Source organism: Cygnus atratus, chromosome Z (genome assembly GCF_013377495.2).
Source record: "Cygnus atratus isolate AKBS03 ecotype Queensland, Australia chromosome Z, CAtr_DNAZoo_HiC_assembly, whole genome shotgun sequence".
NCBI lineage: Eukaryota > Metazoa > Chordata > Aves > Anseriformes > Anatidae > Cygnus > Cygnus atratus.
This window is the reverse complement of record NC_066396.1, coordinates 3,041,036-3,055,453: the sequence shown is the minus strand read 5'-3', so window position 1 is coordinate 3,055,453 and position 14,418 is coordinate 3,041,036. Positions and strand designations below refer to the sequence as shown.

The 14,418-nt window shown below is 40.3% G+C and overlaps 1 protein-coding gene across 7 annotated transcripts in view; it reads right to left on the bottom strand.

Moving 5' to 3' along the window:
• SMAD2 (SMAD family member 2) overlaps positions 1 to 14,418 on the bottom strand; it is a 48,931-nt gene that overhangs the window by 24,271 nt on the left and 10,242 nt on the right. The window lies entirely within an intron of this gene.

The following is a 14,418-nucleotide window of genomic DNA, read 5'->3' as shown; positions in this document are numbered from 1 at the left end:
TCCCACAATTATGAGTGCTTCCTCAAGTGCCTCCAACCCCTTCGATTTACTTTTATTTGTAAGTAGCCTTCGACACATAAAAAAAGCTTTGTTCCGCCTCTCCTGCAGAATCCAAAAAACAGACCTTTCTTCCAGCGTATCCAACACAGATTATTTGCTCACAACAGTAACTGTACCTTTTCTCCCTGCCCACCTGCTCCCCACACAAACACTGAAGACGTACTATAGCCAAGAAAGAAATGTTTACAAATGTGCATACTGAGTGGAATATAAGTCAGGAATCATTACACAACTCTCCTCTTAATCAGAACCCTTTCAAGAAAAAAGCTGACATTGAATTTTATGCAATACATTAAAAAATCGTTACATCAAATACAAAATTCAGCATTTGAACTGTGGAAAATGACTCAGGTAACCTTTCTTATAAATAGATCTATGCTAAAAAATTAACACATCAAAATAACCAGAAAAGCACGAGCCACAGGATACAGTTAACCTCTCTGTTAAGGGAGACTGTGGGAAAGAGAAAAAGAAGTGCTTGAACAATGCCATTTACTTTAGCTTAAACTCTGAGGATGTCCACAGGGGATGCAGAAGTGGAAGGTGAAGTACAAAAGAGACTCTGTTAGAGGCCAACAGCATGGCCACCCATCGCTCAGAGCAGGGCCAGTGGCTGGTTTCTCCCAGCCCTGCACAGTGCCAGGCCAGCCACTCAGCTCGATGAACAGTGTCTGCTTCTGTTGCCTTTTCTCAAGGCACACTTCTTCCTGGTCACATGTCCAACAAACCGCCGACAAAGGCAGAAGTACAGATACAAGGCCCCTTCAAAGCAATTCATCCTCCTCCCTTCTCCCAAATCCTGACGTGCTAGCCCAGTGCTGTCAGACAAAATAAAGCATCCAACAACACTCAGCATTACCTTTATTTTTTCCCCTCAGTACCAGAAGATGCTTGGAAGGATAGCACCTCACAGTTCAAGAGCAATTTTTCCAGGGTGCCATGGAAACCAAGCAGAAGGAAACCATTTATTTTCCTTGCTGTCCATATGGTCTGTTTAGATGCACATCCTATCAAGGGGCCTTCACTCCCTGTTCACTCAGGCAGAGAGCAACCTGCAAACTCGTAAGCTTACAAAGAGCAAGGTCAGGCAGCACAGAGATGGTGCTCAGGACCGAGAAACAGACGGCATGCAGCACTGAAAAGCCTCTCTTAAGAGTCAGCAGAGAGCTGGCCGCAAGTCTAAGCCTTGTGCTAGAGAGACTGAATGCAGGGAGCACGCAGAAGCGGGCTACGGAAATCATGAGCTAACAGCTCTACTGGGAAACTTGCCCTGCAGTTCCCTACTCCAACATAACTGCTTTGAGCAGCTGCAACTTATATCTCACGAACTCTGAGCAAACTTGCTGGTGATAAGACTAACTACAATGTAGATTTAGCCCTCCTAATGAAACATTCAAAAAGCCATCAAAAAGCCCCATGTCCAGTGAGGGTTGCAAGTGTACAACAGCATTCACAATGGCACCTCCCTGAGACTAACCAGGCAGAAAAAAGTAGACAAACACATAGCCTCACAAGCTGTAAGGAAGCAGGTTTGTACTTTGAGATGTCATTTCTGAAATGCTAACTTTGAATTCCTATGGTGCTTTCATTTGTTATACTACTGTATCCAATAAAAGTTTTCTGACTGCTAAGTTATTTTGCAGTTTCTCCCTACTACCCTCAGAAATGTAAATACAGCATTTCAACTGGGACAGAAGCGTGTAATTTTGAAATTCCCACAGTTGGAAGCACTGTGCTCATTATGTGTCTGAGTGAGCTAATATTAACATAAGATATCTGTATTTCATCTGAGGACATCATACTGAAGTCTTTTGTCAGAAACTCCAAAGACATTTAAGATATCAGAAGGCCACCAGACATCCTGAAAGAAATAAAGGATCACAGCTTTATTACTGGAGTAAAGGAAGGGTATCCAGGGACACATGTTCTGAAAATGTCCATTTAGGAAATAACCTTTCAGAGCTCTGGGTAGCTGGTGAGATGTTGCATGCAGCTATGAAGCGAGTATGCTCAGCAACTCAGCCTGAGAAATTGCCATCTGTCCTCCACTCTTGTACCACCTCTATTAAAACAGAGGATTGAGCAATTCCTTTCTAATAATTAAATTACCACTGATTTGTTTCAACTAAAGAGAGATGACTGGCACAGTCTTCTAGAACAGGAGCGATGTCGATCTATTAAAAACCTTTCTTTTACTTGCAAATTACATAAGGAATGAACAACCTACCGATTCATCTCATTTCACACCACATGTGGTTACTTTTTCATTCTTCTGTTTCCTATTAGAAAGCAATGTCAGGCTGTGAGTTAAGATGACACCCAACGCAGCTCCACAGATTGACAGTCTGCATCATCCCTAACAGGGACTATGGTGAAGGCAGACCTGAACAGAATCAAGAGTACCAAAGGACAGAATCTTTACAGAAAGCCATATCCATCACAACACTGGCTGAGCTATCCACAACAAATGGCTCTGCTAACAGCTGATGGCAATCTCACAGGTCGTACTTTCAAAAGACAAACAGAGCTCGGCACACACATTTCAGGACTAGCACCGCACAAACATTCAAAGATGACCTTTGTCTCAAGTTCTCCAACCGCTATTAGTCAGAGTAGGTGAAAGCTTTTCCCACAAGCTACCCAGTACAGCTACCAAGGGCAAAGTCAAATAATTTCTTTAAAGCAGCCTGTCCCCCTCCAAGTGGGTGAGCACTACGAGTGGGCTGTTTTGTAACTGGTGGACAGCAGAAAAACTGAAGATGTGACATTTTGATTAACTATCTCAAACTAGTGAGTATTTGGAGTGGTGAGGGGGAGGGATTAGCTGTGCAAGACGTTTATCTTAGCCTCATTGCCTGAAAAATATGCTAATTTGGCAAAAGATTGCTCTTAGAACAACAGTTACAGGAATCTTTTAATACCTTGTTTCAAACCAAAGATGCTACTGGACAGTTCCCCTATGGATTACACACCCACCTTGGGAAACCCAGGAAGACAAGTGAACACAGGATATATATTGAAGTGCTCAATGCAGCAAAGCCTCTACACCATACCAGAATGACTCCTGTTACAGCCTACACCAGCTGTGCGGGCACACCTAGCAGAAAACTGGTGAAACTTTTGAGAGAACATACTGACCTTAATCCATGTCCAAACAAGAGTATCTTCAGAGAAAAGGAATAAAAAAAAAATCAAAGAAACTCAAGTACTACATAACTAAGGTCCCCAGTGCATGCAGAACTCCGTGCAAGTAAGAGGAGTCAAATGAAGGTAAGGTTTGAGCCATAGAGAAAGCTTCCCCAGGCAACATACTGCGGAAGAGAACTGAATGGCACCTGTGCTGTGGCTGTTACAGCAAATTTATATGTAAATATAAAAATTAACTGAAGTCAGACAATGGCATTGCCTTCACACATAGCAATGCCTGTATTTTACTAGAAATATTAAAGAAAATTCATAACCACCAAGGAAGCCATAAAAAGGCTTAAAGAAGTATCAGCGTTCAGGTACAAGAAAGTTTTTTTTTTTTTTTTTTAAATGAATGTAGTTTGTTCCCTGAGATACTGCATAGCCTTACACGTTGAGTAAAGGCAAAAATCTATCAGCCAGGGTGCCTGGCTACAGGCCTCTATTCTCCTCAGGCCCAGAACAGAATATGGGACCCCATATGAGACATTAATGACAGAAAACTTCAGTACTTACGGGACAGATCCCTTAGAACAGGGATCAAAGCCTATTTCTTGAGCTTCACTGCCTACAGCTAGGGAAAAAGGAAGTGTTAAGATGACAGACATGTCCTGAAGTAATTGGCATCTTGTTCATGACCCATACCCAGAATACACAACTGCAGATGATGCCTACAAGCACTCTTGCCTCACTTGCAGTTGTTTAATAGCTGAAGTACTTTCTGAGGACATCCAACAGTTTTCCTCTTCCTTGCTCCACTTGTCAGGTGTCAACCCTGATCCACCAGCACCTGCCCTGTGCTGATGTGGCAGTTACCCTGCTCTCTCCCTGTACTATTGCAGCCAAAGATCAGAGTTTCAAAGGCTTGTGAATATCAGCATTCGAGTAAACAGATAGCTTCTCAGTGCAAAGAGAGCTGGTTAAATCCTTCTGGGAAAGGCTAGCTGTTGGAGAAAACAAAGGGTCTCCACATGAGGAACACATATTCCAGCTCTGGGCTGCGGTAAGAATGTCTCGTCGTTGAGCAGGATATTACAGCATTTTTAAAATGGCTGTCACCAATGCAATTTGCCACAGGCACAATCCCACTGGCAGGAGACCTTCTGCTCTCCACCTATATTCGTCTCATTAAAAGACATGGGGAACAGCAAAACACTGAACTCTAACTGCTTTGACAAGTTATCAGTCTGTAAGACAGATACATTGGACATAAGCAAAACAAACATAAGTTAAATAAGTGAACAAAAATGTATTTTCTTTGTTAACTGTTTGAAATTCACCAGAATGGACACAGCTAAATTCTGTCCTTGCTACAACCTTTAAGTTTATATTCAAGCCCCCCTCCCTGTTACAGAAGGGGATATGTTTGTTACAGAAAGACAGGACAGGACTGCCAATAAGTTTTGGTGAGCAGATGCTGTGCTGCTGCAGACTTACAGAAACACATCAAGGTTCAGAAAGTGCTCTTGGAAAGAGTAGTTGGAGCCCATGAAATTAACATTTGAGTGACCTATTAAAGAGGAGAGTCTTTCAACCAAACACACCTGAAAGTCGAGCACTGCTTCTAACACAGCTTTCCACAACCGAGCTGAAAGACTCCATATCAGTTGATACTAGATTTTCTTCATGCTCAAGGTTTCAGAACTACAGCAGGAGTTAAAATTATTTTAAATCTCAACAGAGGAACTTGACTTGAAGCTTCCCACAAATCTAAGAGGAAGTGAAGACCAGTTCTGGAATGTAACTCACCAATTCAACTTAACAGTATCCTTAAAAACATGCATTTAAGCAACACTGAGTTTACTTTTGTATCAGACTTCTACCTACCCAGTAGGTAAGAAAAGATAACCTGAGCACACAAAGAAACACTCAGTTTACCTACAATTACAGGCAAAGACTCCAAGTGAAAATTTTTAATTCTTGACCTACCAAAACTTGCTTGCACGTTTCAAAATAAAAAGCCACAATTTGGGGAATCTTCTTCTGAACAAATGCTGAAGTCAGATTACTGTGCAGCACTCGTCCAAGGGGACTTCCCTGATCTCATTGTTCTTCTGCCAATTTTGAAGCATATGCAGTGAGATGTGAACCTACTCCAGCTTCTGATTGTTCTCTTGTATCCTGCTGGTCTGCTTCAAACAATACAGCGTGACACAGGCCAACGAAAGCTGTTCATAATGAGACTACCGCATTGTATACAGTAAATTTCAGAAGTTTTCCACCAACCAGCACTGCAACCAAGTCAAGAGTAATGGAGCAGTAACAAGCAGTAAACAAGACATGGGAAATTACTTTTATTAAATTGGCAGGTGTAGATTACAAGTAGAATTAAATCAGTAGGGAACCCATTAACTGGCTATTTGTGTTCAAAGCTGCAGCAGTAAAAGAATTGCAGCATGTTGTTTATCCTATAAATTCTTCCTAGACTAATGGCCTGATCTACACAATTTGGAAGTTTTTCCTATAAAACTGCTCAGTTTGTCATAAAACATTCACATTAGTAAACAAACCGTGCTCAGGTGTTTTGTTACAGTACCAAGAAAACTAAATTGGCTGACTTCTACAAAACAGGAATATAACAAGGAGAAGGATCTTCACCACACTGAATAGCTGGCCTGATAAAGACACTAATTAGAACAGCAAGCCGGTGAATAATTTAGCACTGACTTGGGCTGACTAAAGCCCCAGTTTCTTTATTGGAGAAAAATAAATACTATTTATGAGGTTATTTGGGGCTCAGTATTGACAGTAAAGCACAGTCAACATATTCTTCTTGAATTACCAACATGTCTTCTTAATGATAACATAAGGTATTATTCCTGCTAGTTATAGCTTGGTACTGGGATCTAGTAAGCAGGTTAAGTTGCTAAAGTAATCACAAATAGCCATTTTTCATTTGCTTAAGATTCCACAACCCCAGCATCAGTTCTTAATCTGGCACAAACACTTAATGGAATATAAATCAAGCTAATTTAAACACTTAATTTTTGATTCTGACTCTTGACCATCTCTTCCTGCTTCTCACCACTAACATCATCTTAATGAGGTGCAACAGTTTCTTTAAGATAAAGAACTTTCACAGATTCCAACAGCTTTCCACACCTAAATTTGCTTTCCACATCAGTAATGCTATAGTAGGAACAATGCCTTAAACTCACTCCTTAACCAAATAATTCAGTTTATGCTGATGTGGAGGTAGCATTATCACATGCCTTAAAAAAAAAAATCATCTCCACTTAGACTGAAAAATGACAAATTAGAAGCTGGTAAGGTCACCCAGAAAAGGGCAGCAGAGCCAGGACTAGAATCCACATCTCTCTAGACTGTGCCCAGTGTTCCAGTAAGTACTAACAAGGTCCTCAAAATTCAGCAATTTTTCCTCCTGACTCAAAAGCCAAGCTCTTTTTAACTACACAGCATTTTGCTATTGGCTAGTATCTTACACATTTACATTTTTACATGTTGCTCTGCCTCAAATGACATGCCAATACTTTCTGGTTGGCATACCAACTCTAAAAAATTATGTGGGTAAGTCATGTGACTTCCTGAATTGCACGAGCTTAAATTTGGCAGCCCTAAGTTTCTTTGTTTAATGCTCTAAGACTTCCCTTTTCAGGATGACATCAATATTATAAGATGTGGTAATTTGAACTATGTCTACAGTAAAGTTTCATCTTAGTTAACAGCAACTCAGTCCTCAACATCACGGCTGTGCAAAAACCAGGAGTAATATTTTAGTATACTTAATAAATCCTTACTCAATTACACTGTAAGTCATTACTCTTAATTTCAATTAACTCTGCCTTAGAAGGCTAGAAAACTTTTCAAATTCACCTTATAAAGACTGACTTACCTATGCTGCAACAAGGTTCCTGAATGCCATAATATACACTGCCTGGACGGCTCCCTACTCATATTCTTCTGCATCCAGATACTAGGAATAAGGTCTTGCTGCGAAGTGACCAGTTGAGAAGAGTTGGTAAAGGAATGATAAGTTATTAGAAAACAAACACTCTTTCTGTTCATGAATCCTGCATCCTACCCTACATCACAAAGACACTAATGCTATGAATCAAACAGAAAGCAAACAGAATTTAACTTTAGGCTACGATGTGGAAGTTAAGTAGAAAGGGCTAGAGAAAGGGGAGTGGCAGTACTCAGCTTCTTGCCTTACTCTGCTTTGAGCATTCGCTATGCTCTGTCGCAGCCCAATCATCCCAATCTATAATGGTTCTTCAAAAAACAGTACCACAAAACTGCGTTGACCTGTTCACAAAAGCAGATTTCCAGTAAGGAATGCTCGAAGCGCTGTTTTCATAATCAAGCTTCAAAGAGGTATTCATTTAAAAGCTGGTTTCTGAAGACAAGAACACAAGCTGTGTAGTTATTCAGCTCCCTTGAGTAAACATTTTAAAAATACACAGCCATGAATATTAATGCCAGACAAATTGGTATTTCCATATAGTTAGGTGTTGTTAAATCATAGTTAGCTGATCTAAACCAACTTATTTTTCATTCAACAGCTTAAAAGAAACTGAGAAAATTGTGAATGACCATTAGCAGATACTCAGTTCTCACTTCTAAGTTTAGTTTTTTGAAAAGACACCAATTAAACTGACTTAAGATGGTTTTGAAGTTCAAGAAAACGCAGAACAATAGTTTTCAAGCAGATGTAGGTAGCATCACCAATATGGTCTTACTAATTGCGCACCTCAGGTTTACAACTTCAGCTTCACAGAGACTGGAGTCAAACTCACATGAATTTTATTTCCCATTATATATCCACGCAGCATCTAAGGGTTCTGCAACCTATAGCTTACACGTCATTTTAATTATATATGTAATTATGGCCATTGTACTTGTCTACAGCCGTACAGCAACCCACCTGAGTCTCTGGAAACTAAAAGGGACTGGGCACATTTCTTTGGGCAGGAGATGGTCTTGGAACAGCAGGCTCCAGCTTCTGCCACCTGGTTCTGAGGAAGGCCTGGAGTGCTGTTGTACTCTGTGTGCTAACCCAGGCTGCACAACACAGAACGCACCAGGTGAAAGCTGTCACCATGAAATTATTGAAAAAACAATGCCGATTAGAAGACACTGCAAAATATCGGAAAGCACCCCCTAAAATCAACTGCTTTGCACTCACCACTTTCAGCAACAGCTATTTTTCTCCTACACTATTATCTGTGTGTGTTGTCTGTTTGGGCAACGCAGGCAGGCTTTCAGCTGGCTAGCAGCTAGCAAAGAGGTGTCTCACGCCACAGGAAACCGTTGCAAAGCACAGTGTCAGTCAGTCCATCCTTACTACCCTACAGAAGTCAGAGCCTGGCCCCATAGATTTAGAAAGCACTGAGAACTTTTAGTCATCCACGGAGAATGTGGAGACAAGGTTCAAGTCCCACCATAATTACAGAACTGAAAAGAGCAGAGGCAAATTGATCCTCCTGCTACATCTTTCCAGTGAACACATCCAGTGTTCGCAGCACCATCTATCAAGAAGAGGAAGAGGAGATTTTGAAGCTGATTTTGGCTAACAGTCCCCAAAGTCTCAGCCAGCTTCTGCCATACTTCCAGGAAAGATCTCTGGCTTTGTTTTAAAGCATTGTTTTCACTGAAATTGCAACAACAGAAAAGCAGAAAGGGCTCTTTTTCACCTGCAATAATTCTGTCACAAGAAAAAAGACTTAAGATGTTCAGCTGTAGTCTTCAAACATTTATGGAACCGATTTACATGTAAGTGAATGTGTACAGACTGAAATAGGGGATTTGGTTTGGGAACGTTCTTTATACACAGCAGTTCTCATTTTGTGAGCTATGATCAAGAATTAATGTCCATAACCAACTCGAATAGAGAATTATTACAACTACACTACGAACTAACAGAGGGTGTCAAGCTCTGTTGCTGGGAAAACCAACTTCACCTCTGTCTGGTTAGCAATGTTATTTTAGGATGCACTGTCCCAATCCAACTGCCTGCTGTTGTCCTCTTAGCTAACTTGCTCACAACTTCGCAGCAGATGTTGGAACTCTCCTAACACTGTTTCCAGAGGAACCACTCCCCTGCTCCCCAGTGTTAATTGGGGAAGTTACCCCTATTCTATAGCCTTAACCTGAAAAGAAGCAAAGGAATTTCTATATTGCTGTCTTTGAAGTACTCCATTTTGGGGGAAAAATCTTAAAAGCCTGAGACCAATCTATTCTAGAAGCCAGGTTAGCTCGTCAGCTCTGCTCTAGTGGTGATCAAAAGCATCCTTAAAACTAGGTTACTGCATGCAATCACTTTCCTGACAAACATACCCAGGGAACTTATAAAAACAGAGCCTGTGCTACCAGTTAGTATGTTGAATAAAAACAGCGATCTTTACACCTGAATTATAAATGACTTTTTATTCAGTTATGCAAAGAAAAAGGCCCCAAAATCTCTTAAATTTAAATGATTTTCTTGCTCTCAAACAACAGTTCCAAGCTACCTGTCCATCTTTTAAAATGTCGTCTTTGCCCAGTTTATTCCCACTGTTACCTCTTTTGTAAATACTTGTAATCAGCATCATTTAGCCCCATGTATGGAGACCAACGTTAAGTAATACAAGAGCCAACTTTCAGAAAACACTTTTAACGTGTGCAGTAAGCTATGCCTAGGCTTCTTAACTTAGCCATACTGCCAACTCACTGCAGAAAATGAAGAAAGGGCTGCAGGGCAAGCAAGCAAGGGAGTATCACTAGCATGTGAGAGAAATTCAAAGTAGCTTTGGAGAATTTGGACCATGTCAAGTGGTCTTGCCTCCAGGTGCTCAGTGAACTTTCAGCAGATTGCAGAGTTCCAAATATCTCAATCCTTGTAGAATGCATCAGCAATACAACAGAATTAATATGCACTGGATTTATTTCCTGAACAGTGTAAGTATAAGAACAAAAGGAATCCAGTGTCAGAGATCACTAACATTAATCACTTCTTCATCAAGAGCAGGCTTTTAGACTCAGAAGTCACACATAAGAAATTCCTGGATATGTAGATTTTTGCTTCATAAAAAAAGAACATTACAGCTTCAGAAGTAGCCTATATACACACACTGACATTTTGACTTTAGGAAAAAATGGTATTAAAACCATCTTCTGTCTATAATGCTTGGAACAAATACCACCACCATACTATTTCCTCAGGACAACTGAAGTGTGATCGGTTCCTTGACAGCAGTTTAAAAAGTTACCAACATTCACTGTTGGCTGAACTGGAAAATATACAACAGGTACAGCTTTAAAATATTTCATCCTAACAAGCTCAACAGGTAGCTTGTAATCTTAGTGTCAACCAACCACTTCACCTGCAATTACCTGCTTTGCATGTTATCCAACACTGCTTTGAGGTCTTCTAATATTCCCAAAACCACGGAACCCACTGCAGGGTTTCTTCTCCGCCTTTGATTGGTAAAAACACAATTCACCTCATATTTGAAGCAGAATCCAGGTGCTTCAGAAGTCTACTTGTTGCACTAGGAGCAACTGCTTCATTTCACTTAAGACTCTAAAGCACCCTAGTAGCACCCTAGGAAAAGACTCCTTGAATTGGGATTTCCTGAATTGGGATTTAAAGATGTTGGTCTTAAAACCTTACTTCAGCCAGTACTCTGTGAGATCACTTTTCCACCAATATTCAACATCATTTTTCTCTCGTGCTATAGATTGCTATACTATCAAGCAGTAATAAAATTTACCTCCTCTGCAGAAACTCAAGACCTCCCATTAAAAAACTAAGATTCAAGTGTTAAGTACTGTTCCATACATAGTATCAAAAGCAAGCTTACATATTAACTGCAATATAACCATTAACATCAACATAAGTTTGGTCTGTTCAAGAAGAACATTTGCTCTTTTAAGTTGGAACCAGGAAGTTCTTTGATGCTGTATTAAACCCTTTCAGAGTACTGAGTGAGCACACAAACATCTGGAAAGAGGAAACAGAGGTATACTGTTATAGATGCATCTTTCAGTGCCTCCTCCTCCCAGTCAGCAATAGCCGTGTCAGGGCACGCACAGAAGCTCCACTCACTACGCAAAACTAAAACGAATGAAGGCTGCAGATGCTGAGACTGATGGGAGGCACCTATGCCTTGTTTATGCTCCTCCATGTAAGGCAAAAATAAAGTGCAGCTCTGCACTGAGGGATATCAGGGTCTGCCTCTGTTCAGCACTGCAGCACGCAGACCGTGCCAGCAGCAGAACTGCCAGCCGTGCGACGAGATGCAGCAGTGCTCTGTGGGTCCAGCCAGGGGTAAGCAGGCACAACACAAGGTGGGACCTGCTGGGGGACAGTGAAAGGATTACAACATAAAACAAAGAGGGAACACAGGTGTGCCTGGGGCGTGCTCCATACTGGCAGGTCATCTCCATTATCACACATCCTTCATATAAGAACCTATTAAAGCTGTCACATTACCTAAGTGTTGACACAGAAGGAGAATTGAGCATGTACCCATATAATGCTCAGGAAGGACTTAGTTCTGCATTAGTTTTCAGAAACATATGCTCTAGAGAACATAAGGCATTACAAAGCAGTATAAACTCAATGCAAAATTACAACTCCCCTAGTTCCCCCCCGGCCCTTGTCTTTAACAACAGGATCTACAAAACCCCAGTCATCGCTATCCAAAACCTGTTCCACCTAATCTCTGTTGACATTACTTCTGTGTTATTTGGTGTTTTACAAAAGCTTCACTTTTGCAAGTCTAAAACAAACAAAAAAATAAAAGCCCCAAACATAAAGAACATCTGCAGTTTTTAAGACAGAAGAGAGACACAGGTGATCCCATGAAAACACTGCAACGCTAAAGCCAGTGATTTGTTTCCCTATTTTGAATCGCAATATTGTATACTGTCACCACTGAAATGACTTTTTAAACAATGAATATAGACTATAAATGTCAGTTGATTATTCACTGCATGGCATGGTTTTGTTTGTTAAGGGCTTGGATTTTAGTTATTGCTATTCACAAAGTACTTATTTCAGCAGAACACTCCACGCTAATGAGGAAGAAACTGCTCTATTAGAAGTCTTATATAAATTGGTACTCATGTTGTTTCTTCACTGACTGCTTCTTGTGCTCCATTTGTGTAAAAACTGCAAGGGAGAGCATAAAGACATGATGTATGTAACTGAATTCATTACGTACCTTAGAAATGTAACTGAATTCATTACATACCTTAGAAAAGCGAACTCAAGAACCAACATTTAGTTTGAGGATACACAGGGATTATGAGATTAGAATCCTACTGGCTTGCTGGGAGGATTCAGCAAGACAACTACAAATTACTTAAGAGGGCTAGTGTCAAAAGGACCTCTGTACTTATTTAGCCTCTGCTCTAGATTACTGACCCACTTATGAAGAGCTAAGCATCCCTGCTGTGTGATGCCAACACCCACTCCATCTGTTTGCTTCTGCTTTCTCAGAACCTCTATTAGTCTGTGTAAGAAGTTGTGTTAATTACCACATGAGCGGCTTGAATAGTTCACACAGCATCAGCCTCAGTGTGTGGTCACCTAGACCAACAGCACAGAAACAGAACCATCCTAATCACAGCAGGATTATCAAAAGCAAAGTGTATGCAGATTTCTGCAGATTTTCATCAATTTCATTCAAGCCACTTTCAGTTTTGAGAAGAGCTTTTACATTTTTACTTGTTTCAGGTTTCAATGATGAAAAAATATACTAGAGTTAAGTATTGTATCAACCTCGATGGACATTTCCAACAGGACCAGAAACTTGTGAAACCACAAGGGAAACTTCTGTTGAGGGAATAATGCAACAGTTGCAAAAAGAGGCATCTCCAACACTTGTCAATATGCTGAGTTAAACAGTATCAAAAATTAAATCTAAAGCTAGTTAAAAAAACAAAAAACCACATAACAACAAAACCCAAAGCCCTCTCACTCATGTCAGAACTGCATCTCAGCAACTTAGCACCCAAACTTCTTGCTGACAAGGAAGGAAAAAAAATGTTTGCAAGTCAGTCTTTTATTGTTTATCCCTGCTGATGTACAGATTTTAAGACATCAATTAAAGCAAATCTCAAGCAGCAGTTTTATTAACTTACTAAATCCAAGAACGAAAATCTCCAGAAATTACAGTACTCAGCTGACATTTGAACCCAGACTACTGCTGTCAGAGTGAAAATAGTATCAACAGTCCAAAAGCCAACTTTGAAACTCAGTTCTGTATAGCACTGTTTGCAACCCTGATATCATCTCGCCCGTTAATTTTAAAGTAACAAATGGCTTTGGTGTTAAACCTTGTGCAATAGGCAGCACCATTTGAAGAGCTCTCTTGCTCCCTTCTTACTCATAAGGTAGCCAAGAAAAGTAAAATTTTAGTGAGCCCTTTTTCAGCTGACCCAAGGATAGATGACAACAATACAGCACATCTGAGCAAGAACTGCTCACTGGAAGACAGAGACTATATGGAGTTTAACTGAGCTTCACATTCAGTTTCAAGGAATTATTTACTATTTCACAAAAAGGCCATGCAACTTGAAGGAGCTACCCAAATACAGGCAGCAAGTAGACCAGGAAAACAATGATAAGTTAGCATCTTGTTTGTACCTCGGAATACTGTCATCAGAGGTATAGTTGTTTAAACATCTTGAAATAGCAATATTTACTGCCCAGTACCCTTGCAGAAAAGCTCTAGGAACTTGCTCCAAGAGCTCTGTAAATTAGACACACAGTTTGTATAAATCTATACCCCCTGTAACATGAAAAAGCCCTCCCAATTAAGCATTTTGTCTTTGCCGTGGCTTTGACTTGGCTAAATACATAAAGCTGTCTCAGAGAAATGTATCCTAACAGGTTCCAATCCTAGTCTACTGATACACACAAAGACAAGAAACTCTAATAAATATTTCACTTTTTAGCTGGCAATAGAAAGCAGAAGGGAAACCCAGACAATCTGGGGACTGCTCCAAGGAAGAAGATACCAGCAGAATGCAGCATTAGAAACAAAAGGTGAATAGAAAAGAAAGAGCAGAGAAGAATTTAAGTAGTCAGTGATTCAGAACACATGTATGGTTTTCCCAGAAAGTTATGTCAAATCTAAAGGAGAATCCTAAACCATTATCAGGTAACAGCCATAACATATTTGATAGGTGGCAATCATTACTGACACTAGTCAAACGTAGCAT